The sequence below is a fragment of the Phalacrocorax aristotelis genome, chromosome Z (genome assembly GCF_949628215.1).
Source record: "Phalacrocorax aristotelis chromosome Z, bGulAri2.1, whole genome shotgun sequence".
In the NCBI taxonomy this organism is placed as follows: domain Eukaryota; kingdom Metazoa; phylum Chordata; class Aves; order Suliformes; family Phalacrocoracidae; genus Phalacrocorax; species Phalacrocorax aristotelis.
The window spans coordinates 60,716,155-60,742,027 of record NC_134311.1 but is presented as its reverse complement, the minus strand read 5'-3'; the positions used below and the strand labels follow the sequence as shown (position 1 = coordinate 60,742,027).

The 25,873-nt window shown below is 38.2% G+C and overlaps 1 protein-coding gene across 1 annotated transcript in view; it reads right to left on the bottom strand.

Moving 5' to 3' along the window:
- Window positions 1-25,873, bottom strand: part of PDE4D (phosphodiesterase 4D) — a 613,857-nt gene that overhangs the window by 543,471 nt on the left and 44,513 nt on the right. The window lies entirely within an intron of this gene.

The window sequence follows — 25,873 nt, the reverse complement described above, 5'->3', positions numbered from 1 at the left end:
AAAAGTATTTTTATTTCTTTCCGTGTCCTCAGTTAGTGGATCTTCAGGGATTCTGTAGCGTAGGAGTCAGAAATATGATCAGATACAAAGTACAGCAAGTGCTACTGCAGGTAGAACACAAGGTGGCTGAAAATTAGAAAAATAGCTTATGATTTAACACACCAGGGAAAAGTGGAAAAAACTGATTTCTTTCCTCCTTCTCCAAGAAAAATTTTTAAGACTTCTTGAATACATACTGAAATGCTTATCTGAAGTGCCACTTCTCAGAAATGGTAAATGTTAATAAGTGCTTTGATGATATATTTAATGACAAAAACCATTTTATAAATATCCAGTTTTCTATCTGGAAACTGAGATTTCTGTATTTGCACAGAGGAGGTAGCCAAAAATTCACAGTTTATATCACTGAATAAAAAGAAAACCTTTATAATAGCATCAGGTTTTTTTCCTCTGCTGCAGTCCCAGCTATTCTTGAGGGAGGAAGAAGTGAAAGATCCTCTTCTTTTAGTTCATCAAAATAAGTAAAACCTAGTTCCTTTCCTTAGAGATATAACTCCCCACTATAGAAAGGGTCTGGAAACCCTTTTCCATCCCTTCTTTAGCACTCTGTCCTTACTCTGGGACCACATTACAAATGCTACTTTGGTAAGTTCATACCTTTTTCTAGCCCTCTGCTTTGCTGTTTTCTCCTGCCTTTCCTCAAAACCACAGGCTCCTTTACTTCTTTTGCAGTCAAAGTAATTTCTCAGCTTCTAAGCCCATCTTTTACTTAGTCCATTCTGTAGGCAGATCTGTAAGGCCGTAGCCTTCACTGATTAAGTGCCTATAGGAGAAAGAGGTGGTTCTCTGACCCCTCACTGATTGCAAAGGTAGCTGCTATTCCCAGGACACTAACCAGTTACTGGTCAGGACAGAAATCCTGCTGGAGATGACTAAGACCCATTCATTCCCCTTCAGTTTCCAGGCACCTTTAAAAAAGATTTTTTCATACTTTTCTTTCTCCCCTCCCACAGAATGTGCTCAAATAAGCTTCTTCCCTTAGATAGCCATGTTATAGATGAGAATATATTTCCTTTTTTCAAGTCCCTTTTCCTAATCTTTACATATCTGAACATGATAAAACATCTGAAAAGATTAAAAAGATACATTAAATCACATGATTTGGGAGTAAAAGTAAATTATCTCCAGATTTACAAGTCTGAAAGTACCTAAAACAAAACCCAAACCCAACCCAAAATAAACCAAAAAACCCCAACCCACACCCTGTAGATGCACCTTTAAAAGTAAAATACAATTCAAATCCAATTTCATTTAGACTTTCTGCATGACTTCTCACCTTTTTTTAGCCCTCATGTTATACAACTTCTGTTTTACATCACAAAAGATATTTGAGTTTGAAATCAAGATCTTTGTCACCATACAGTCTGTCTAATCAGGCCAGCTTCCCTACTGTGTATGAAAAACTTCTTTTGGGCATCACTAACTGGTCTGGGAACAGTAGCATCACGGTCAAAGGATTATGGCCAGAGTTCAGGCAAGGAGCAAGACCAGAAATTATTCATAGATGGATGCTTACAAATGAAAATCTCATTCAAAAACAAAAAACCCAAACCATGAAAATGCAGATGCATATCTTCCTAGGGTACTCTATTGCTCATGTCATAGCACTGCCTGATCATTACTGTTCTGCCTTTATCCTAATTGAGAAAAATGTGGGTTGCATCCAGTCCGCAGCCAGCTTGGGTCCTCATGCTGACTGGTTGAAGAAGTTTTAAGTAGGCAATTTAAATAAATGTGTTTAAATGCAAGGAATTTGTCGATTTTCACATAATTGATAAGAATTAGCAGTTTAAATGGAGATTTACTAGGGTCAGGTAGAAATGGAGTATAGCTAAGCTAAGGAATCAAGAGCATCTATACAGAAGTTGCTCAAATTATTTGATCTGCTTTAGCTAAATTAATTCACAGCTGCCTGTACACAAGGCCTTTACCTAGCAACCTATCTATCACCAGCCAAAGGAAATGCCAGCCAAAATTACTTTCTCAGGGACACACACAGACAGAGGTTATATTGATTGTTACCATCATGAGTCTCGACAGCCAACCATTCCACCATGCATGTGAAGTGGCGTTAAAAGTTCTGTCAATGATAAAAGAAAGCCAAGCTACTGGGAAGAGTGCTTATGGCAGAGGTAGACACACACTTACCGAGTGAATGGAAACTCTTACAGTGTGAATGGAAACTGGTTTGCAACCTAGACCCTTAGTTGCAGCAGTTGAGTAGAAGTCGCAAAACCCTACTATAGGTAACTTAGTGGCTGTCGACATGTTCCTAATCTGGGGCAAAGTAAAACAAATGGCTATGAATCGGCACTTAAAGCGATGCCAGTTGGTTTACTTTGACCTAAAAGGAGTATGAGCTGTTACTGTGTTACCCCAGCTAGTGGTGTAGTAACCATAAGAAAGGGTGGTAACATCTTATGCTACCTCACTAAAATACAAAGTCTGACATTTAAAGGTATCCTGCGTCTTAGGGTAATGCATAGAAAAGTCTACAAATGCCCATTATAAATAGAGTTAGTATGAACACTTTTGCATAAGATTATTTATCCACCCTCTTTATTTTTTTTTTTCCTTGTTGAAGCATGCCTGTGACTACACGAATTGATATTGTGGTCAAAATTTAAAACTACTAGGATCATGATATCATCAGATTAAAAGTCCATGCAACCCAATCTTTTTGTTTTTCACAGTGGTAAACACCAGGTGCCCATGGAAAAGCAGAACGCAGCAAGCGTATAGACGATGTTTTCCTTGCATAATCTCCCAGACTCCAGCAACTTCCAGTTCAGGGACACCATGAGCCAAAGTAATGTCCTTGTACTAAATAGCCTTTGTTAAATCTGTTTATCATTAATTAAGTGAAATGTGTATAAACTGCAGCAGCTAAAAAGACTACTTTCAGATATACTCACACTTTTCACATAAATACATTTTAACTTCAACGAATAAGCACGGGTACTAGAATAGGTCCCTGTTTACATCCCAAGTTACAAGAGTTTGTGTTCCTACAATCTATGTCACTTTACAGCACACAGATTAATGAAACATAAATGTCACCCATTTCATTTTATAGACTATACTTATATTTCCCTTTTATATAAAAAACTGTCCAGAAGAAATGGAAGGATAAACATGTAAGCTTATATCATCATCACAAACAAAGTTATTTCTTGGAGCAGAACTGAAGTAATTTATTTTTATTTCTTCTAAGAAATGGGCTAACATGAGATAGAACAAGAAGAGTAACTGAATATTTTGGTAAAAAGAAAAAAACCTGTGGTAACGTAAATGTTACAGGAACATTTTTCTACAGTCAGCCAAATATTGAAATAATCACTATTATCTGCTATACAATTTAGACTGATAAATAAATGTCATGTCATATTGTAGGCTATTGGAATCTAAAGAGATTATACTGTAAAAATGCTCTTTTTAAGCCTGTTGGTAAGACAGAATCTGAGTAATATAGTAGAGAAAGTAAGAGAGGTAGAAAATACTGGTAATGACTAGTAATTAAATTTGTTCAGCTGAAAGGCTTTTGGAATACATCATGTTTTTCTCCCTAGAAAAAGAGGTCTGCTTGCTTGATGAAGACTGAAGAGTAGGAGAATGCACTGAGGATTTGATATTTGCCTTTGAAGAAACTTTCTTCATGAGACTACATCTATCTTAGATCTTGTCTCTTTACAAGAATTTTCTCATTGAATTTAGGGGTAAAATCAGCAATGTGCCACCTTGACAATGGCAAAAGAGACACACACTAACTTATTGTAAGAAAAGCGTTAATCAGATGGAGCCTATAAAAAGCAAATAGGAAAGCCTATCTATATCTCCCCGTTTGGTAAATTTCAAGTGGCTGTGGTCAACAATTCAGAAATTAATACTGAGGTGGTTAAACATTTACTTGTAGCTGTAAGAGCAGACAGACCAAACCCAGAAAATAAAAGAGAAAAATACCAAGTTAATGAGTGGAAATGGAACTATTATGCTGACAGAAATATTTGAAACACACATATAACACACAAAACACACAAAAACACACAAAAACCACCTCCAACCCTTACAGTTCTATGCATTCTTAGAAGACCAATATAGTAGTGCAAGCCTATAAAATGTTGAGCACCTTGTGAACCAATTAAGACAACAGACAAAAACCCCCAAACCACAAAATGCATTGTGATTGAAGAATTACAAAAGATAAAGTTGATCTTTCTAACATGAAGCATGTCAAACCAAGTATTCATTCTGCACTATGATAAATTCTAACTTTAGATAAATGCCAAAAACACACTTTTATTTTAAAAAACAGTTGCTGAGTGTTAATATATGACCACATGACCACTCATGTCCCACCGTACAGAGCAGCTAATACGGATGACATGTACGGCTCAATATGTTTTTAGATTAACTGCTCACAATGTTGCAAAGCGTCAGCAAGCAAGAACTTCTGAAGCAAACTGCTTTTCACTTACCTCCAAGGAGAAGAAAATACTGCACAATCTTAAACCTGTGCACAACAAAACCCCTTGCAAACAGTGCAATGTAACAAAATTTTCAAAATGGTTTCAGCATCAACCCTATGCCCTTAATTGGAAAGTCTATCCGAGACTATAAAAAAATTTTATACACATGAAATCTGCTATCAGGACTCAAATGTATTCCCCTTTTCTCTGCTTCTCATTTTAAATGGCTTATATAAATTAGAAACTTAGAAATCATCACTGTGATCAGAACTGATTGCCTGTTTAATCCAGACTAAATGATTACCCTGATTTAATTGTCATTTGGGAAGATGTATTCTTGAATTGATTGATTAAAAGTGTTGCCACAATGCCACAAGAAGACTCTGTGGCAATCTTAACAACTAGTTCTGTGAGTGACTACACTTAAATTAAAAAAAAAAGAAAAAAAAATACCTCAATCATCTGATTTTGTCTTGCTTTAATATTTAGCCATTTAATCCTGTCCGACTTTCAGTCCTCTCCAATCAGTTTGATTGAACTCAAGTTCTTTCATGACAAGTCATATTGCCTGAGCATTTTCTAATTCGTCATCATCCCTGAACTTCAGTCTCCATAACTCAACACAGAACTCCAGTAACAGTTTGCACCTCTCCCAAACTGAAAGATAAATTGAGTAGGAAGGTTATTCTAGCACTGGCCTTTATACAAATCCAATCTTGGAGACTATTTTTAAAAAAATAAATTCACATGTCTGCTGGTTTTCTATCAGAACTAACAATTGTTTTAAAAATGCAGTAATTTTGTTATGCCATTGACATCCACCTAAATAACGGCATAAAAAAAAGTTATACCTCTCCCTTATGAAAATCCATTCATAGTCAAATAATCAACAGGCTAATAAAAATGCTCATTACCTATTTGACTTTTATTCCATAGTGCTGCGTTCAAAGTTGATATTCTCTTTTATTTTTTTCCCCATTTTACTTTTGGGACATCCCATTCAAGCTTAAATCATTGGCCCTGTTTTCTAGAGCTGTATAAGATAATCAGTTATAGCAAGAGTCCAAAAGGTGCAAATAAATAAAGGATTGGACTTGAATTGTTTTAGTATGAAACTCTTACAGAGCTAAGAAATTACTTTATAGGCAGAATTGTCTTATATTGGACTTCTCAAAGAAAAGATGTCTCGCAGTACATGAATGTAATATGTTCTGTATCTAGAGCATTCTCCAAGTACTTCTACACAAAGCAGCCGTGAGTTACATCAGCCAAGGCCTGAAAAGCAAGTATTCTTCATTCTAAGAGTAGAGATAAGTGCAAAACACCTAACCAGAGAGCTACGTCTCCTTGCTTCTGAGAACCTAACCTTACAGGATTCAATCACTCATGCCTTTTCATCAAAAAGTCCTTCAGATATTTCACAAAAGATAAACTTTAAATAATGGAGTATTTGTTAAAAATACTTATGTCAGATATTGGTCCAGACACAGAGTTTAATACCCTTGTTTTGTTTCAATAGCCCTATAGAATTTTGAATGATCAGAAGTGAACAAGACCTCAGTTTCACTCTTCTGTCATCTGCTTCTATTGATGACGTAAAAGCTCTTAATTCTTCTGTAACTTTGTATTAGGACAGTACTAAAGGCACTACTTGAAAGGCAGTTAGATTTCCTACACAAGTCAGTAACTTCTTAAAAATTAATAATGCTCAGAAGGAGGTATCATGGACCTTGGGCTAAGCACAAAAACCTTAGTCTTCTATTTTCATCTCCTATTTTGCCCCTTTACCTAGCTGCAGAGCAAGTTTGCAGTATCTGATTGATACTGTAAGTAGTGAAATCTGCTTGTGCAGCAAGTTAAGTGTACAGAAAGTCTCCTATCAGCAAAAAAGTTGGACAGTGGTGGTGACATCTCTCATCTGCACATGCATCTGGGGAGATATAGAAGCTCAAGAAGTGGAAGGAAACAGCACAGGTTGGAGACATTCTGAGAAATGGGTCAAGCCAGGAAAAGGAGAAAGTGAGAGACTTCCTCACATCAGTACTCCAGAATGGGTAGCCTTTGACTGCAGTTTCCACCAGAGACATAGCAAAATGAAGCCTTGGAGCCTGTGACTCAAACATGGGAGCAGTTGTTCTCCTTGCTGCTAGCAGTGCTTCTTCTCCTTTCATTAGAAGGGTTTCCAACCAAAACACACACAAAACAGGTTTGCAAATGATCTACAGGAGGACTGTAGGAAAAATTTATTTCAGCAACTCTGCAATTAAATTTAGCTTTGACAGGTTCAAACTGAAAAACTCAAATCATACAACAACACGACCTCCTAAGAAAAAAAAAAAAAAAAAACAAAAATTAACTGGCATCACTAGCATGAAAATTGTCATTTATTAGAAGGTTTTAAGCAGCAAGCTTTTATATCAGGCATAAATATTTTAAAGGGCAATACTCAGTATAAAGGGTACATCATTTTTGGAAGTGTCCTGCCTAACTGAACTCTATCACATTTTTCTAATTTTTCTTCAGTGTGCTGTCACAATACACAGGAAAAAAAGCAAGTGGCTGATTAATTAAAGAAAAATGTTTTAATTCTATTCGTGTGAAACTGAAGAACTCTGACTTGATGTGTAATCACAGAGCAGTTTAAAACATGTTTACTAAAAATCAAAAGGACTCTTTAAAAAACAACAAAGCATAGTATATTTTCACTACAAGCCTTACAGGTTTCTGTTCACCTCCTTTGTCCCCAAAAATGCGATGTGTTTGGCAGAGATAAAGAGAAAGGGAAGGGTCACAGGAGCTACTGTACTTTCCCCTTCTTTATTCCCATGCCTCTGTGTAGTTCCACAGTGAGGGGTTCACCGCACTGCTCCCCGCAGTCCTTCCTGACACTTTCAGGGCCACTTTTCACCAATAAAAAACAGGGCACACAACTATGCATATAGAAAAAAATCACAAATCATCACTTTGTAAACCAGCAAGACCCTGACATATGTATCTCATAAACAGTCTCACTGGGGATCTCAGAGTCACGATGTGGTCACAAAATGATTAGTCACAGGTTATTTTTGAATCTCTAGTCCACTGCACAGACTGCTGCTGCAACCATTAAAGCATGAAATGTTTGTACTCATTTTCATTCCTGTGCTTCACGGAACATCTAATGCCAACTATAAAATCATTTAAAAGGCAATTGAGTTTTCAGCTGAGAAAAATAAGATGACTTCCAAACAGTATCAGAATATACTAAGTGTATACTAAGGCTAAGTGTTGGGTCCCACACTTGGGTCCTAACAGCACTACAGGCTTGGGGAAGAGTGGCTGGAAAGCTGCCTGGTGGAAGAAGACCTGGGGAATATATGAGCCAGCAGTATGCCCAGGTGACCAAGAAGGCCAACAGCACCCTGGCTTGTATCAGGAATAGTGTGGCCAGCAGGAGTAGGGAAGTGATCGTGCCCCTGTACTCGGCACTGGTGAGGCTGCACCTTGAATACTGTGTTTGTTCAGTTTTGGGCCCCTCACTACAAGAAGGACATCGAGTTGCTGGAGCGTGTCCAGAGAAGGGCAATGAAGCTGGTGAAGGGTCTGGAGAGCAGGTCTTATGAGGAGAGGTTGAGGGAACTGGGGTTGTTTAGTCTGGAGAAAAGGAGACTGAGGAGAGATCTTATTGCTCTCTACAACTCCCTGAAAGGTGGGTATCAGTCTCTTCTCCCAAGTAACAAGCGATAAGATGAGAGGAAAAGGACTCAGCTTGTGCCAGCAGAGGTTTAGATTGGATATTATGAAAAATTTCTTCATCAAAAGGGTTGTCAAGAATTAGAGCAGGCTGCCCAGGGAAGTGGTGGAGTCACCATCCCTGGAGGTATTTTAAAAGATGTGTCAATGTAGTGCTTAGGGAGGTGGTTTAGCGGTGGACTTGGCAGTGATAGGTTTACAGTTGGACTTGATGGTCTTAAAGGCCTTTTGCAACCTAAATGATTCTATGATTCTGTGATTGACAGTACATCAACTAAAGAACACCTTAAACTCAAAACACAATGTGAATTCTTAAGGCATTCATAGAATCATAGAACCATAGAATGTGCTGAGCTGGAAATGACCCAACAGGATCATTGAGTCCAACTCCTGTCCCTGCACAGGACAACCCCAAATTCACACCATGTCTCTGAGGGCACTGTCCAAGCGCTTCTTGAATATCGTCAGGCTTGGTGCCGTGACTGCCTCCCTGGGAAGCCTGTTCTAGTGCTCCACCGCTGTCTGGGAGAAGAACCTTTTCCTAATACCCAACCTAAACCTCCCCTGGCACATCTTTCTGCCATTCCCTTGGGTCCTGTCATCGGCCACCATAGAGAAGAGATCAGCACCTGCCCCTCCTCCTCCCCTTGTGAGAAATCTGTAGATCACAATGAGATCTGCTCAGCCTGCTCTTCTCCAGGCTGAGAACATTGACAGTTTTTAAAAAGCTACTTTGGAAATAAACATGTAGCAGCAGCTGTGTAGGTATTCATTCTCTGCCTTCCATTTAAGACTTACTCTGAAAGGATGACATTATAAAGGCCTGCAACATTTTCCAATTTAAGACTGTTCCTAAAATGATAGGATTACCTCTGGCCACACAGCACTAAAAGCCTTTATATGCAGTGAACCAGACATTGCCAAATTGCTTAGATACCACCTAGAATGGTTACAAAACTTGTTAAGATAGCACAGTTGTCCTTTATACAAGCTACATCTCAGTTAAGAAATGTCGTACCTATTATTCTTCCTTTATTAGAATAAATAAAATATATAACTAAATTGAGAATATTCACTGCACAGCTAAAATAAACTCTCACATCATCCAAATAAACTGGAAATTCTGATTTAAATCCCTGAGTTCCCCATACAAAGATAAATCAGCTGACTAATTATTAATATAACTCCACTATGCTTTACCATGGATTTTTGAGACTAGAAAGATACCATTTCTATTATTTCCATTAAAATCTGAGAAATAAATAATATTTGATAAACTCTGCATTAAAAAATCCCCAGTGGTCTCAATCAATAACTTCAGTATACTCCTAGATAAGCACAGACAAGACATGGTTAGCATTACCTGGCCTTCATTCTACATTGGACACTATCACCTGTAAATTGGAAGCATACACAGCTACAGTTTTATCAGTATTTAAAAACATAATTTAAGGAAACACCCTGGCCTCCCCTAGTGCCTAATATAATCCATTTTTAGTGTCTAGATTGCTCCCAGGTCTTTACCCATTATTATAATACCAGTGTTAGCATTGATAGTATGTTAATCTGCAATGTAATTCCTTGGTAAAGAAGCCAACTGGTTTATTCGATATTGCAAAACAAATGGTAGTTTCAGCTCAGAGTAATGATTACTCAAAACTTCAATAAGAATCCACTTATCATGTTGGATTTTAAATATATGATTCTGTATGGAATGATCAAATGCCCCAGATACTAGCACAGCGAACCCATGCCTTTTCAGGGAAACACTGGGGGAAAAAAATGAAAAGCTGGGGACTGTGGGAAAAGGGGCAGCATCTACAACCAAGAAAAACTGACAGGTTTTCTGCTGTATCATTTGTCCATGCTGTCTTCAATTCATTTACAGAAATGTAGCATTTTAAGCCAAGGCCATAAATGGCCTGGCATCCCAGAAGTGAGGATTTGTCAAATAGCTTACGAAGATATAAAAAGACATTCATTTTTGGCTGAACAAATAGCTTTAGTCCTAATGCCTTTGCTATTTGAGTAAAACTCAAGTAAGTAGGTGAAAGAATTGAGAAGTCTGCCTGAAACAGCAACAGGCAAAAGAGGAAGGTAGAGGACAGACAACCTGCCAGTTAATAATTTAACTAAGAGGATAACATATGGAATTAGAGCACTGTTCCCAGACCAGCCTTCTAAAAGCAAAAATTATTGTGTCCCAAGGTAAAGTAAGAAACCCTTCTCTTTGAAATACCTTCATCCATGATTACCCATGCTTTTCATGCAGCTCCTTTTCAAAGAAAAAACGCTTATGAACTATTTAACTTTTATTTATGAATTTGGAGTATCTGAACACCTTGTTGTTTTTCTATGGAAGCACATTTGTATCGGGCTGGACCAGTTACCGCAGAAGTACCAGGTCTAATAGCTAAGCAAGGTGGTAAAACCAAACCAAACCAACAACATGTGAAACAAGAAAGGAAGTGATTGTTGAGGCTTCCTGCTGCCTTTTTTCCTGAAGCTCAGTCTCCACTTTCTGAATCAGTATAAGTTTTTTTTACTGAAATTTTTAAAACTTCCCCTCATTTATTAATCCATATTTAGGAACCATGTTCAAAGAATCACAGAATGGTCTGGTTGGAAGGGACCTTTAGAGGTCATCTAGTCCAACCCCCTCCAGCGAGCAGGGACATCTTCGACTAGATCAGGATGCTCAGAGCCCCATCTAGCCTGACCTTGAATGTTTCCAGGGATGAGGCATCTACAGCCTCACTGGGCAACTTGCTCCAGTGTTTCACCACCCTCATCATAAAAAAAATTTCTTCCTTTTTACTAAAGAAAACATTTATAGTTTCTGGACCTTTTATTTTGGGGTGAAAGTGCAGAACATTAGTAAATGCTTTCTTTATTTGTGGTGTGCTACACAAGCTGGCAAATGCATCATACTTAAATGTGAGTTAGTAAACTGTATTCCAATTGCTAATAGTTAAGATTCTTCAGAGTAGGCAACGCAAAAGTCACTGGATATTTGGAAAGACAAATGATATCACTTAACCCAATCACTGATTAACATTTGTGCATATCAGAAAACCACCACACAGTTTGTACTTTCTGTTCAAAGGAGCCCCGGACTGGACCAGCAGGAATACTGCAGATTGTAACACAGGAGTTTCAGGCTGTCTTGTATGAGAGTTTGCACAGACCTACCTACTCAATGATTTCCAAAAGCACTAGCTGGAGGCACTCACTATCTTGAGTATCAACTTCAGACTGACAAAGGGTGAAAAGGAGGTTCATTCTGGTCAGCTATGCATAGACTATATAATTTAACTGTACACTTGATATTCCAAACCAAATTTGCATTCCTGTGCTATATATCTGTTGGGAGACCTAAGTGGTACTCAAAGAAATCTTCTCAGATTAGGGAGAATGGGAAGAAGTGACTCCCTGAATCTAAATAGATACTCATCAGCAAGTCAGCACCATTTTTAAGGCAGAGAAAAGTGTTTAAATTTAAGCAGACCACTTAAGCACAAAGCACTGCTGTGATGCAGTGTGCCTGAGCTGACTACCAATTGATTCCTTTGTTCCTTACTTAATTTTTAACCCTACTGCAATCTTCACATCATACTTGCTTAACATAAGGGTGTAGCCACTGAATCTATGTTTAGAGATAATGTTAAAGAATCTAACCAGCTGAAGGATCGAACGGACATTACACAAATTCAAACTACAAGTAATAACTATAAGAAGGTTAAGTAACCACTGGAATATTTATTAAGGGACACATTTGATTTTACATTCATTGAAGTTTTTACTGCAGGTTGGATGATTTTCTGTATGTTGTGGGTGCAGTACAAGACTTATTGTGGACTCCTGGAGATTGTGTTATGAGGATTTGTTTATATGATACTAATGGTCCCTTCTAGTCTTCAGAATATGCTGTTTATATACAACACATTGCAAATATAATGTGCATGTCTTTATCTTTTAGTAAAGACAGCACCAGTATTATCTAGGTATGGCTACAAGCTTCTAGTCACTGTAGAGGTGCAACTTTTAATCAATAAATGCAAATAATTTATCAACTCCAGACCTACCTTCACAATAACCCTTATATTCATAGGGTTATGAACCCTATGACTCATTAGGCAAGTAAATGTGCTTGAAATTGCAGTAAGATTTGTTGTTATTAATGGCTCTGAAATCCACTCTGTAAGAGCTCTTAGCAAGACTTGTTTCTCTAAAAACTCTAAGTGTGTACCAGGAGACCAACAAGAGCAAACTAAAATGTTCCTCTGGAAAGCAGCTCCTACTGCCAAAGACAATAACTTAACTTTGCATGGTCTTATGAGCAGAACAGTAGGATTTGAGGAACAAACTACCACCTGACAGCTGAGGAGTTTGTCTTGGCCCAGGCAGAAGGATATGGCTTGCATCAGGTAAAATCCTAAGACAACAGAAGGCAGCGACTAGGAGAAAAGATGCAGCTTCAAGAACAGATTAGAGAGACGCCTCAAACAGAACATCCATTTGTCAGGAATAGTACAACCAAGCAGCTAACTGTCAAAAGCAGCACTTTTGACTCTAGCTTCACTTCACTAAAGCATATGTTTTTCCTTTTAGCAAATATTCTATATATTGAACGAGATCTGATTTAGATCACGCAAACAAATAACATCTACATAAGAGCGTTAGCTGAGCTAGGAAGGAACAAAGTGAAAGGAAATATTCATCTTAATTTTACCTTTCTAATGCAGTTACACTGCTTTAGAAGATAAATGAGTGAGGAAATTACAAAATGCTGATCATGTTGCTGCTGATTTTTCTTATGTTCTATTGCAAGCAGCATCTCATTAAAACAACAGAACTGAATCAGACTCTGCCCATGAGTTTAGGATGGCTTAGCAACTACTTCAGCTGTAAAATTAGAAAGAAGCTTGCCTTGTTGCTGTAGTGAAAGCTGGATTTTAGGAAACTGAATTAAATTCCTGGCATTCCTTTCTTAGATGGAGTGCAACAGAAAGACAGATTTTCTCTGTACTTCAATTTAAAAAATGTGAGCACAAGAATAAATTTGTTATCTTGATAAGTTTGTAAAATGCCTCAAAACACTGAAGCTGTATTGGTGCAAGTTACTTTACTTTCCATTTCAGAACCACTGGTCCTTAACTAAAGTATAAAAATACACCATATTTTACAATGATTTTTAATACATACTCTGCTTAAATGGTTTTCATAGGACTATTATAATCAGATGAGCTTATTTTCCAAAATTACATTAAAATTTAAGGCTTCTCATTTGTTTGGAAGGACTAAATTAGAAGTTCCAGAAATTGCGGTAGGCTATACTTAAATATACAGGAGATACATTGCAGAGGTTTACACTGACAAGGAATAAGTAAATAAATAGATAGATAGATAAATAAATAAATCTTATCTTTCCTGCCGCCCCTCTCCCCCCCCAACATATCACTAGTAAATCATGAGTAAAGTTTAATCTATTCAACAAACAGGCAAAACTATAACTGATTTCAAAAGGTCCTTGAATTATTCCTGACTTCATTGTCTATGCTGAAATAATTTTGTCTTCAAATTTATCAAATCCACATCACACACAGCATGATGATTCAAAAGTATTAGATCACCACCTTAAGAAGTCCAAATACAATGCTTAAAAGAGAGTGCCACGAAAATGATTCCGTGAAATTATGGGAACAGTAACTTTAAAGCATGAGAGAAAGTAGGCCCTATAATATTTCAGAGCTCTATTTCAAGTATTACAATTTCCTTTAGGCTTTTCATTCATTTGGAATTATTAAACTTTCTAAAGTGCATCAAGCACTTCTCTAATCTTAGATCACATTAGTCTGGTTCATATTTGAGTAGATAAAGTGGCAGTTAATTGAAATGAGAACATTGTCAGAATGAGAGTTCTCCTACAAATGCATGCAGTATTCACATTCTGAGTCATGAATTCTAGGAAAACAAAATACATTTTCTCTTTTAAATAATCTTGCTTGGTATTAACTCCTTTTTACTTAAGTACAAAACAATTAGTCACTTACCAAAAGGGAACAAATACAAACTTGCTATCAGCAAAGACTTCTTGATGTTCTTCCCATACTCTCCCCGTAAAAGAAACCCCTGTAGAACTATGAACTGAACATCAAAACTTCTGTTTTCAGTTACCTATCAGTATGCCATGAAGGAAAGAGAGGAAAAAAAATTCTCTTTTAGGCAACTTGAAGATTGCTAATTTGTATCTCTGGCAGATGCAACACTAAAATTTCAGAAAGAATAATATAAGTGGAATTTTAATTTTAAAAGGAAATTTAAATACACAAACTACCTTTCCATTTGCAATTCAGCTGACTTCAAAATAAGTATATCCTGTAGCTATATAGCTGGTGCTAGTGCTTGGATTTCTAATGCTGGCAGTTATGGGAAATATCACTTTTACCATCTGGTTCCTATGATTCTTCTAGTATAGTCTGTTTCGTGTCAAAATACTATCAAAGTTAAACTTCTGTTCTATTGGCAACATATTTTTCCTTATGGCTGAGTCTCCCATATTAAAACAAATTATAAAAAGTGTTTTTCTCTCCATTACTTAAATGGTTGCATAATCTCTTGGTACATCATCATCTGTTAAGAAGCTTTAAAACTCAACTAAAATATAAATTAAGTCTAGACAATGCAGCAGCAATCGCTACACATCAACAAAAAGCAAAGACAAGTTCAGCCAGAAATGAAAACGTTTGAGTTGTAATTGAATTTGCAATCATTTTCATTGGAATCCCTCATAAATAGCATAGTAAACCAGCAGTGAATAATGCCAAATGCAAATGCACCTGTTAAGTTATCAAAGCCAGTTCCATGTTTAAGTGAAAAATGGTGGAATTGGATAAAACCAGCAATATCTTCACAATTCCTTTAATTCCTTATTAGATGTCGAAAGTGATTAAATGGGAATCCCTTAATAAACAATTATGCAGGAAGACAGAAATCTAAATCTGTTTGTGCTAGCAAGAGAAGAGAGATTTCTATCAACATATATTACAGTGACACTTGAAAAGAAAAAAGAGGGCTTCTCTATTATTGAAGGTTTATCTCCCATTTTCTGTCTTTTTTACAGAATCTAAACAATTTAATACTTTGTTTAGTTTGTGAGAAGACTGCTATCTAACAATACTATAACCTTTTTTGTTTCCCTCTTAGAAAAATTGGGATATTTTAAATATGAAGATATATATTATATTCGTTTTTCTGTGAAAATCAATGCTATGATTCCAGAAGCTTTCCGTTTAATTCTTTATTCATTCTTCTTTGTAAGGATAGGAATCTGTGAGCAGAATAGGTTTAGCATAATCATGTCTAAGGTACGTTGCATTCCCTGGGTGAATTGAAGAACATGAGCAGAGTTAAGCTGAGTTAAGCACTGGGGCAGCTAATGACAGATCAAGTCTTTCCTTGACAAAACTAATCCCTTTTATTAATAGTATATCTCCCAACTTATCTTTTATATATTCCAAAAGTATGTGTAACAATTCGTTTGAGGTTTTCAAAATATCTAGCATTTTCAAAACCTTTTTACTTTACCATAGAACAATTATGCCAAAATAGGCAAGAAAGGAAATTCTTACATTGTAAACTGGAGAAAAGCAAAAGTACATATCACTATTACTTCTATCTAATGAATTATTTCCATTTTAAGGTGTTCTAGAATAGTCTTCACAAAGCCTAGAAATTAATGGGGAACAAGTTTTGCATTACAAATTCCCCATTTCCTATGTTATTGTATATAGCTTATTCCTGTAACGAAAAAGATAGTAGCACAGAGAGAGAGTATTCACACCATTTTACGTCATGTATCTGACTGAGGGTTATAACTGAGTGATGTAAGGCACATATATAGCCACTGGCTCTTCCAGTGAACAATATAGACTATCTGAGGGTAGAGGTACCAGACACTTAGCAAAGGAAGTTTAAAACTCTCCTATCCCTACTATTCCAGCTGTGTGTCACTGGGGTTTGCCTCCACACAGCTATATTAACACAACAGAGCCATAGCCATCATGACAACATTTCAAACTAGATCACTGAAGGAAGCAAAGATGCCTCTCCCTACTACATGTTTTTGTAGAGGGCTGCTTTAATCCACATCACTGCAGTGCTTTTGGTTTGCAGCCTGGTCTCTTGGTGCAGCTGACAGGACAGCAAATTGCTGCATGGGAAAAAGTTGGCTAAGGTGGGATGGGGCAGATGAGCCCTCAACCGGCTTTATTTCTACGGCTAACATCAAGTGACTATCTGTGAAGTTAGCATCTTACATTTCTCCAGCTGTGTGGGAAGATTGGATGTCTAACCTGGGCTTCAGCATCAGACAGGTTTAAAATGATGTGTGGTTTTCACTACCCAGTTGGTTATGCTTACACACAGGAAGATTGCGTTACATTTAAACACAGGAAAACTAACCTCCCCCCCAGTAACACTGGTCCCTTACAAATCTGAGTACTGCTAGCCAGAGCTTTTGATGGGTTTCCATTAAAACAGAATGCATTAAAATTTTGCTCTATTTTCATATGCATTTGTTTGATGTTAAAAACAAAACTTCTGCAAAAATAACACACATACACCCCAGCCCCTTAAAATGCGGATCAAACACTATTCCCTTTTGGTCAGTGTGCAGTTGGTTTTCTAGTAAAAATAAAGATGAGAAGTTATTTTCTCTGACAACTGAAAAAGCCAAGCACATTTTAGGTATCATTGGTCTAGAAATAAGAACTATCTCTTATCACCTATCTCCATGTATATAAACAAAGTCTTTTTTCACACACCATTACTCAAGTTGCTATGAATCATGACACCACACTTGGAAGTAATTAGTGACCTTAAAGAACACTGGCGTTTTAGAAAGTGCCTTTAAGTAGCTGTGTAATAAACATTTCCAAAAATCAGTTATTTCTCTGATGGTTTTGTTAAATGTCCACTAATACCACAATTTTAATACCATCTAATTTTATTACATCTCTTAAAAAAGTTCCCCTTTAAAAAAAATTTGTTACCTCAGATTTCCAATTTCTTTCTCCATTATTATATAAAGACTTCATCGGTTCTTGGTTCTTGTTCATATACATCAGGGAAAAAAGACCAAAACTTTATATCAAAGATATTCAGAGACTTACTAGTCGCAAAAATTACCGAGTGAGAGCTTTGAAAACTTCAAGGCATCTGCCTTCCATTGATTTCAATAGGTTTTGCAGGAATAAGCACTGTTTGAAGTTTCAGGAATTGCTTAGCTCAGTCTGTAGGTATCTGTGGGACTCTGTTGATGAAGGACCTTGTCTCCTGGGATACTAGTTACTTCCAAAAAATGGGCATAGGGTATTTTCAGAGTTCTGAACCAGACATCCAGCTGAGATTCAGATTTTTTTAATACAACTCAGTATTCCTTCCAGTATAGCTTTTCTATGCATCAAACACAGTAACAAGTCTGGCAATGATATTAGTGCTCTAAAATGCTGTACCACTTCTTCCATTTGACAAATGGACCAAGAAGACAGCTAAGGAGATCATCTTCTTTTAGACTAGGTTTGTACCTTACTAAAAAACATAACATACAGAAAAGCAGAGTGTACAGGGCGGGGCGGGACAGGGGGGTTACTTAAACTGCATTGTAAAAAAACCTGATGTTTTCAAAGTAGCACTTGTATAACAGTTTTGCAGACCACACTTGGGGAAATGGAACTAGTTATGCTTTTTGAAGTTACTTTTCTCTTCTCTGTCAGGTGTACTTGAAGAAAGATCCAATTGCTTGCATGAAATAACCACAGAGAAGCAGAATACATGTAATATAGAATGGACAGGAATCTAGAAAACATGTTTTTGTTTTACAATTACTTTTTTTCTTATTTACTAGAGTTAAATAAGTAATTTTCTTTTAAATGTTAATAAGGTATGCTACAGACATGATAGCACTAATTTCATTATCTGACATTTTATCTGCTGATAGACTAAAAGAGAAGGATAGTTTTAAATATTCTGGTTTACACAGCCTAGTAAAAGCAACATTTGCTGTTAATGAGTCATTTTTCTATCTAAAATATAATGAAATGCAGAGCTAGCAGAGCAATGGTGTCTCTGCTGCAGCCTTCATCTACAAAGTTTTAGTATGAACAGCAGCAGATACATATACCTTTAAGACAGGGTATCATTAAGAGTGGAAACAAAAGTGAAAAATCAGACATCAAAAGTAATGCTTCCATGTGTGAATCCATTTAGCTCACTTAAGGAAAAAAAAAAAGAGATTTGAGGACTTTGCACAGGTCTGGACAGTTCTTGAAGACAACTGCAGGTTAAAAATACCATTTTGTGCACATGACTGTGGCTCCTAAGTGAATTCAGAATATGTCAATTCAAATTAATTTTCAGTTGAATTAGTAAATTGATTGACAAATGTGGTATCCGAAAAAGAATGGAAGGAAATTGGTTTCCACAACAATCAGTTCCACTGACATTACCATGATCATCTAAATAGCAGAACAATATCTGGGACACTTTACTCAACAGTTTTGTGCAGCAGGAATAACAAGATTGCCTTTTGTACCTGTATGTTTTATCTTGGCTCATCTGGACCCTAAATACCACTTATAAAAGGCCAGACTCCCAAGCACTGATCTATGGATGAAATAAATTATCCATCAAAATTTCATAGACATAAGCAAGAAAGCTCTTTATAGTTTTGCATAATTCAAGCTCACAAAGGAAATCACCACTCACAACAGTGAATGATTCACAAGTAACTTCAAGTCTCTTCCTCAATATTTAACACAGATAATATTTCAAATATACGGAATTTAAATAGTGGAACGTCTCCTTTGCAAGGCTGTGACCACTTTCGGAGCACTGAGTTGAATCCATTTATTTCAATAAGAACAATTTGATATTAGGACAACTTTAACAGTGTGGGAGTTAGTGTAGTGGGATATGCTGACTGGAAGCACCATGGCCTCCTAGAAAAACCTCTATCTTAAGTAGAAATATAGGTATATTTAACTGTGCCATGGGACAGCAGCATGAGCCAACAAATTCTATTCCAGCCCAGTGACTTTGCCATAATGCTGTGAGCGAGTTAAATCCTGGGTAGATAACTGCTCAGAGCAACCTGCAGCACACAGAAGTTCCTTACACGTTAAGTACAGCCCAACGGATTCAGACAGGGAAATGAACTATGTTCAACCTTAGTGCACAAGGCATTTATTTCTATTCACCTCCCAATCACATGCAATTGCAGAGTCCCTCAAGAGAGTGTGGAAACACTCAGTTATAGCTGAGTGAAGGTCTGCCTCCCAGCCTACTTGAAGAAGCAAGGACAATATATTGTAATTTTTCCTGTCTTCCCCTGGTTCAAAATGTAACTATGCAAAGCCCAACGTGCAAGCTGAATTGACTGTTCTTAGCACCTACAAGATAGTGAGATGTCTTTTAGCCTGTCTTTAAAGGAGGGGGACAGGAGGACATGACCCCAGCCAAAAGAGCTAACCACACTGTGTCACTTCCAGATGACTCCATCCCTACCGCTCAGCTAAGCCCAGGCATCCTTGCTGCACTCTGTCCTCAGCAGTGGTAATAGTTTCCTTGCTCCTGAGACTGCTAGGGGTTATTTTGACACTTCAGGCTGGTTCTCTGCTCCTACACTGGTTTTAGCAACAGGCCTTAAACCATGCATTATAATCAAGCATACATTGAATATTCTTTTTGAGCTTCTGCAAGTGTAGATAGAAGTTGAAGTCCATATTTTTCCTTTATACAAGCTCCAAATGATCCTCTTTTCAGTGAAGAGGCAGCCAAGTATGTCAACTGAGTGAAGATGCAAATGAATTGTGCTGAGATAATGGACTGGTTCCATCCCATAATGTCTGAGTATTGCATATATTCCAGTGCTTCTGTTTACTCACTTCCCACTCTACTGCCTACACCTGAAGACAGTTTCTAGTTCATACACAGTCAGCGTTTAACCCTCTGTTCCATGCAACATCCCTTCATTTTTCGAACAGCTCACTGCAATTCACTCAGCAAAAGCCTGCCAAGCAGGCTGCCAGCTGAGCAGAGCCGCATGGGAACAGGCTGGGTTTGCATGCCTAGTTAGAGCCTCCTTGTTACAGTCCAAGCGTTAGCCATAACTCACAGACTGTTCAAACAGCCTTGGCTCTCAATCAGCTCTCTGATGAGCAGGGGATCAGAAGTGAGTCAGCTGTCCTTAGGGAAACTGAACTCCCTGCATGAGCTGCTCTTTGGATGGTGATTCACATCATATGACATTTAATCACCAAGACCAATCTCTGTCCATGTGAGTGCTTTTCTTCCATTTCAGTGCAAAATCCAGGCGACTAACCTGTCTGACCATGAAGTGCAAGACAGTAGAGCAGCGTAAGCACAGGTGGCAGCAGTCGAAACTAAAACACCTTAAATACCTTCTAGTCTGAAACTGTCTCAGAAAAGAGAGTGAAAGAGGACATGAAGCAGAGTACTTAACAACATAAAAAAACCTACCACAAATTTAAAGGTGGCAGCTAAAATCCCTGTTTACCTGCCACTGTACTGAAAGGTTTGACCTTTTATTTCACCTTTACTTTCTCAGTAGTAACTTTACGTTTTCATGCTTTGAAACACTTAGGACTGAAGCAGCAACAGAAAAGATAAACAAATTACATATAGATCACAGTGTACAAAGTACCCCAGACTTTAGTGTCCTGGATGGATAGGCTAACAGGGATCTTGCATTCACAGTTTGAAAGCCTATTCAAGGCTAAACCCGGAGAATCACTTATACATCAGGCAAACACTTGTGTTCCAGTGTTGCCATAGGTACAGTTAAGTAGGAGTTACCATCTTCAATCTCTATTACAAGAAAACTTGCAAGAAGTATGGGAGGAGTTTTGTGGTTTTTAACCAACAAAACTCACTATTCTGGAGGGTTCTGCATGCAGTGTAATGGCTTTATCTTTTATTATGAAAATAAAAAAAAAAATTGCAGTGAAGTAGCCAAGCCAGCACAGTCTGCCATTATCCACACAGTCTTTGCAACTCTGCTGCACCTATCAATTGCAGTCTCTACCACTGAAACTTTGCTTCTGGCAACCTGCATTATGTAGTCCTAATACTGTATCTTTTGAAAAAGAAGAAGGTTTTTTTGATGTATGTACTTGGCTGCTCCGGTTTATCTGTGGTGTGACGTTTGGGGAACAGCCACAGTTCAGCCGTTAGCAGCTTTCTGCAACATTCCCCACACAGTCCCATTGATGATACATGCTGCTAAATTTGACTGCGGACAAACCCGAGATGCTTAAAAAGGCTTTTTGGTGGGGAATGGCTCCATAGCTTCAAGCAGAAGGTGGATGGAGCTGCTAGCAGCTCCATTAGTATTTATTTCATCTGAAGGAAAGCGAGCCTCCTTTATTCAATCAGACCACTTAGGCAAAAATAGTATCCCATGCTTTTCCAGAATATCCTGTGTTGTTGTTCATTTATCTGCCTTTGTGGTTGTTTGAGGTCTATCCAGAAGCTCTCATGCCAAAAACCACATTACAAGTTTAGCTTTCTTGTTCTCTGAATGCCAACTATGCCTGAGAGATGTTCATCCTCTCCAACGTCCTATTCAGAGTCCATGTAAAATATGCCATCAAAAGTTTGGATTCACTGTAGTGGCGCCATATATTCAAAACCTGTGAAAAGAAAACCTGTACGGTTGTACACATGGGACTGTGGATCAACACTTCTGTATTCACTCCTTCTTCTTTCATTGAATAATTAACAAAGATAGCTGCAAGACTGCTGCTTTCAGTACAGAGACCTGCAAAGCAGAAATGTAAAACCATCAACTCACTTCAGTGCGGCCTGCAAGCCGTTTTAAGATGGCAATGATCTTCTGTAGCTATAGAATCAGGTTGTACTAAAGTAACTGATACATTTTTATACTACAGTATATTACATCATCTTTTCCTGACCCATTCCTGCTCAAACTAGAAATTCCTCTGAAATTTCTGTAATCACTATTTTTATCTCTTATGCAACAGGAAAACGTATTGAAAATAAGGTGTACAGTTGGGGTGAATTGAAAAGACATGTCTCTGAAGGAAGCAAAAAGGAACATAGGCACTTCAATTATGAAACAGAACCAGTGCATTTCTGATGATTTGTTCTGGACTTTGAGCAATCACATACATGCTTCTATTCTCTGGAACAAATCTTTATAAGAATAGAATTTTAATCACACATCCTCAATATGATGCAAATCATGCCAACTTCATTACATCTCTGGTATGAGAATTGGCTGATTATCTGATAACAAGTCTTCTTTCACACTTAAAAAAACACAATATGTTAATATAAGCCACATTTGCTTTCTGAACATTTTATCTGTCTGATGCGAGAGAAAGCCCTGGAAGAAGAGAGTCTGCATATCTCAAGAGACTCTACTTAGACAGGTTGGTGGTTTTTTTTTCGGCAGAAGCCTATTTTAGTAAAGTACATTGCTCATTATGGTGTTTCCAGATGTTCCCTTCTTCCTTGCCTTCACACCGAGTAGTCTATATTCTCTTTGCATTAGTACACTTCAGGGTGTGTATTCAGGGGCAAGGGGTGCTTCTGACATAACAAGGGCCACACAGCTGATTAGCACACTTGCTGCTCTACACCCACGCTCTGTCGGTATCTGTCTGCTACATAACAGCCTGGAGTGCCTTGGAGCAGCAGGGAGCTGCTGGAGAAAAACCACTAGAGAGGACTTGTGGGTGGTCAAAAGAAAAAGATAACTTGAAATAGACAACCGAGAAATACAGAGCAGTTCCAGCTCAAACTAAATTTCAATTTCCACCTAGTAAAAATGAAGGGTTATATGTAAAAAGACACACACCCTGTGGAGATAATTTCTGAAGTGTGTTAAAGGTTCCCAGTAGAAGTAAAGACCGATACCTGCAATCTTTTGTTCTATCACTACAGGCTCAGTAGGTTTTAAAAGTGCATATGGAGAAGACAACACACTACACACTTCAGCTGCTGCTGTGGATGAAACACTGAATATGAGCCAGCAATGTGCATTCACAGCCCAGAAAGCCAACTGAATCCTGGGCTGCATCAAAAGCAGCGTGGCCAGCAGGTTGAGGGAGGTGATTCTGCCCCTCTACTCCACTCTGGTGAGAGCCCACCTGCAGTGCTGTGTCCAGCTCTGGAACCCTTAGCATAAGAAATACATGGACCTGCTCAAGCGAGTCCAGAGGAGGGCCATGAAGATGATCAGGGGCCTGGAACACCTCTCTTATGAAGAAAGGCTGAGAGAGTTTGTTTTTTTCAGCCTAGAGAAGAGAAGGCTCCAGGGAGACCTTATAGCAGCCTTCCAATACTTAAAGGGATCCTACAGAAAAGATGGAGAGGGACTCTTTATCAGGGAGTGTAGTGATAGGGCAAGGGGTAATGGTTTTAAACTGAGGCAGAGTAGGTTTAGATTAGATATTAGGAAGAAATTCTTTACTGTGAGGGTGGTAAGGCACTGGAACAGGTTGCCCATAGAAGCTGTGGATGCCCCATCCCTGGAAGCATTCAAAGCCAGTTTGGACAGGGCTTTGAGCAAACACACACCAGCCTGTGATTTTGTATGCAGTTAAAGGTGAATATGTTGAAAACCATCCATGGACTTACAAACATTTGTAGTTCACATGGCAGAAGCCATCTTTTCTTTCAAGTGTGCATATTATTGATCTGACTCACCACCACAGTAAAGGTTCTATATCCCATTCTGCCAAGTTAGAAGTATGAAAGGCCCAAGGAAAAACTTTTTGCTGCTGACTGCTTCTGAGCCATAGTAATAAGTGAGCAAAAATACACCGAATATTGGAGACTTCAGTGAAAAATCTAAAACTCATTCAGGAAATGGATTTTTCGTTATTTTTATAACAAAGCTTCTGTTGATTTTGAATCAAATAAGCAAAGAGTTACTATCCAAAAAAGAAAGGTTTGCCAAGTTCAATAGCTCTACGATGGAACAATTGTATTAAAAATTATTGGATAAGGCAAGGTACATGCACACAACCTGAAAACTTTTATAATAGTGTCTCCTTTCAACTTATTCAGCTAATACAATTTGTTTACACTCACACTGACAAATACACACACACTCTACATAGGCAGCTATAGAGGACATGAAAGTCCGCCCTTAAAACGTGTCTCTCTTTATAGCTCTTTCTTGAATGTACCAGCTGAGGAGTAGTGAAAAGACACCTACACCATAAAAACACCCAAGTCCAATTCATGTCATAATTTTGCACCTATAAATGGAAAGTAGAAACTCATATCATATTTTCAGAGATCTATGCATATTTGGAAGAACTCCTTGAACTCTTGTCCTAGTTTCAGCTGGGGTAGAGTTAATTTTCTTCATAGTAGCTACTATGGGGCTAGGTTTTGGATTTGTGCTAAAAACAAGTGTTGGTAGCGTGGAGATGTTTTAGTTGTTGCTAAGTAGTGCTTAACACTAGTCAAGGACTTTTCAGCTTCCCATGGTCTGCCAGCGGGACAAGAGGCTGGGAGGGGACACAGCTGGAACAGCTGATCCAAACTGACCAGAGGGACATTCCAGAACATATGACATCATGTTCAGCGTATAAAGCTGGAGAAGAAGAAGGAAAGGGGGGATGTTTGGAGTTATGGCATTTGTCTTCCCAACAAACCATTACACATGATGGAGCCCTGCTCTCCTGGAGATGGCTGAACACCTGCCTGCCCATGGGGATGAATTAATTCCTTGTTTTACTTTGCTCACATGTGCAGTTTTTGCACAAAATCTCACAAAATTAAACTGCATCATGATTTAGTCATAACGAGACAGCACACAAGTAAATCCAAACTTTGGCCTAGGATATTAAAGTCACTTTAGATAGCAGCTTTTTACATTAGTCTGCCATAGTCCAACTACCCTGTTAATTGTTGTAAAAATAATAGTATTTACAATCTCAAAGTTAAACGGTTTGCATAAAAATATATTCAGAGTAACGTCAACCTTGGTTACAATACAAAATTATATACTGCAGACAGATTATTTAGGCTTGAGCCAGGAAAAGTGAAGGTAGCCACCTTAACTAGAAGTGTATTTTCTTCTTCCTAGACTCCTGGAGATACACAGAAACAGACCTAGCTGTCCCATCTGAATAAGAAGTACTGAGTTCATAACAGGAATTTCGTCTCCTTGTATTGGGTTTGCATGGCAAGGTTTTGGCAGTGAGGGAGCTGCAGGGGTGGCCTCTGTGAGAAGCTGCCAGAAACTTCCCCCATGTCCGGCAGAGCCAATGCCAGGCGGCTGCAAGACGGACCTGCTGCTGGCCAAGGCTGAGCCCATCAGCAACGGTGGTGGCACCTCTGGGGTAACATGTTTAAGCAGGAAAAGAAGATGGCTGGGCACTATTACCATTAGCTGGGAGAGAGGAGTGAGAATATGGAAGATCAACAGCCCGACAGACACTGAGGTCCATGAAGATGGAGGGGGAGGAGATGCTGCAGGCACCAGAGCAAAGATTCCCCTGCAGCCCGTGGTGAAGACCGCATTGAGGCAGGCTGTTCTCCTGCAGCCCGTGAAG